The sequence below is a fragment of the Vombatus ursinus genome, unplaced genomic scaffold (assembly GCF_900497805.2).
Source record: "Vombatus ursinus unplaced genomic scaffold, bare-nosed wombat genome assembly UNPS02011700.1, whole genome shotgun sequence".
Classification (NCBI taxonomy): domain Eukaryota; kingdom Metazoa; phylum Chordata; class Mammalia; order Diprotodontia; family Vombatidae; genus Vombatus; species Vombatus ursinus.
In genome coordinates, this window is record NW_020951478.1 from 32,522 (window position 1) to 35,267 (window position 2,746).

Consider the following 2,746-nt stretch of genomic DNA (forward strand, 5'->3'; position numbering starts at 1 on the left):
GTAGTTCAACCTACTGAATAATCTTGTCTTCTATATGGTTTTCTTTCTCAGAAAGTAGTATAGCTTTCTTTTTCATTACTGAAAAGATAGTTTCTACATTTCTTCACCTTCAGTAAGTTATGGACAGTTATTCCCCAAAATGTTACGATCAACTATGGTATGTTGCTGGCTAAAACAAAAGCACCCCTTAGGATCTAGACTTGAAGAACAAACAATTTATGGCCTACGCCACAAAACCAAAGTGCTATCAATCTTTTAAAAGTTTTTGGATAAGCTTGACATCTTTGAAAGGCATTTCTTAAGAAATGTAAAGGTAGGCTCAGTCCGTGTAAAATATAATACCATTTGCTAGCCTTCATATCAAATAGAGATCAAATTTAGGAATGGACACATTTCCTTTTCTATAAGTCCAAGCTAAGAAAATGTGGATTTTTAAAAAATGGTATAACTGCATAAATTCTATGTAGAGCTTTATATATATTTAATATTTGGATAAAAAAAGTCAAGAAAAATAACAGCGTGGCAGGGGCCTAGTACAATCAGTAGTTTCTTTATATGAGAACTTTATCTAATAACAATGGCTTACAGTTTTTACTTTCCCATTAAAAACTTTAATAGGAATAACAAAGTCAATGACAACCAAATATTGATCTTCTGTTACTATCTTTTTAAAATGTCATTTGCCAGTGTACTACACATAATATAAAAAAGAATGAAATGAAGGGCTGATTTAAGATTGTGATTTTTCTGGTGCTCAATTCATTAACAATTTTTTAAGTAAACCCTGGTTCCTTATTAGGAGCTGTGCAATAAAAGCTCAGTGATTTTCCACTTTCTTTAGCTCTTCCTCAGGCTCAAATCGCTGCTGGTTACCAATGCTGACAAAGATGTACTCTCTGATGCATCGTCTTTCTTGAGACTCAGGAATGATTCTCGTGTTATATGAAGGATTTCTCTCAAGCCTTTGTTTTCTTGTTCAAGTTGAAAAACTCGTTCCTGCTCCTTGCAACCCTGCTGCTCATCAATTTCAATAGCTTTCCTCATTACTGCTGCCATTTCTGTAATCTGGTCCACATGTACTTGTAATTCCTTGAAATGTTGCTCCTTTAGCTTCATTATAATACCTGGGTCATCTTTTTTGCTGGCCATTAGCAACCTAAACATCTGCTCTCGGTACTTGCTCATCATGAGTTCTAAAGCAGACTGGTGTTCTTCAAGAGATGTGCGTAATTCTTTATTTTCTTGCTGCAATTCTCTGATTTGTCTGTTTTCTTGCTGAATTCCCATATGGGGGAGGAGATGGTAAGTCACCATCTAATGTAGATCGGTGTCTTGCAACCTCATTAAGTTCTTGAATTTCTTCTTGTTACTGTTCCATTGCTTCTACTCGCTTGTTGAGAGCTGCAGTTGGTTCAATAAGAGATTCTGCTGCATTGTCATGGTCTCTTAATCGTTCAACTAGTGCTTTAGCATCTGCAAGAGCTTTTTCAATTGTGCAGCTCATTGTCTCTTCTCCCTCTCCGCCTCTGCGCCGCCTCCCGGTCGAGCTGTGGGCGGGTTCTGCCGGCGAGGCCCCATTAGTCCCAACAGGGCCGCAGCGCCGGGCTAGGTCCCCTCAGCAGGTAACGGCAGAGACGGCAGCGACGGGAGGCGGCCGGATCGCGGAAACGGGGAGGGGGGAGGGGAGCGGGCTGCTCACACTACCTCCCGCGCCAGAGGAGCAGGGGAGGGGGGCGGGACGAGAGATGCGAGACTTCTTTACCCGTGCCCCTTTCCCCATTCTGTTGGTTCTTAAGACAAACCTTTGGTTAAGGGGGAAGCTGACTCCGTTTGTTTCTTTGGACCAAACTTTTGGTAAATGGTTGAAATTCCTTAATTAGCAAATGATTGGCACATGAAAACTGCATCCCAGTTGGAAATAACACTGTAGTTGTTTAGTGAGTCCAACTCTTCATGAACCCATTTGGGGTTTTCTTGGCAGAGAAACTAGAGTGGTTTGCTGTTTCCTTCTCCAGATCATTTTACAGATGTGGAAACTGAGATAAATATGATTAAGTGACTTTCCCAGGGTCACAGTTATTAAATGTCTCAGGCCGGATTTGAACTCAAGAAGATGAGTCTTCCTGACTTCAGTCCCAGAGCTCTACTCGATTTACCACCTAGCTCCCCAGTTGGTACATAGTAGTTAATAAAGGGTTGGTTCCTTCCTTCTCTGTTTTCTCTCCATGGAGGCAGTCACATGGTGAGGTACACAGAGTGCTGGGACTGGAGTTGGGATTGCTGAAATTTAAATCTGACTTCAGTCACTGACTAGTTTTGTGTGATAATAGTTTCACTTTAGTTTCCAGGGTTGTTTTAAGGATCAAATAAGGTAATGCATATAAACACAGTGCCTGATACATAATGGGAGCTTAATAAATGCTCGCTTCCTTCCTTCCTTCTGAAGGGGGGGGGGTTTGGGGCGCCCCAAGATCGTGGGAAAAAGCCCAAATCATGGCTCGGATCTTCCTGAATGAATTCAACTCAGATCTTCTTCCAGCCAGAGAAAAAGTTTATTAAAGATAAGCATATAGGCCAGACTCCAAAGGAACCCAAACATCAGTGATCTAAATAGGGTTCAAGGTGGTCAGGTGACGCTTGCAAGGACAAGGAGCGAGACAGTCTAGAAAGCTCAGAGTCTGAGTAGGGGCTGGGGTGGATAGGCCAGGTGACTCCCATCAGGGCGAGCATGAGGGGTGTCAGCTTC

General features: G+C 42.0%; 1 pseudogene; it reads right to left on the reverse strand.

Moving 5' to 3' along the window:
- Nucleotides 1-485: 485 nt before the first annotated feature.
- Nucleotides 486-1,510, reverse strand: LOC114039231 (annotated as a pseudogene).
- Between the last annotated feature and the right edge of the window lie 1,236 nt (nt 1,511-2,746).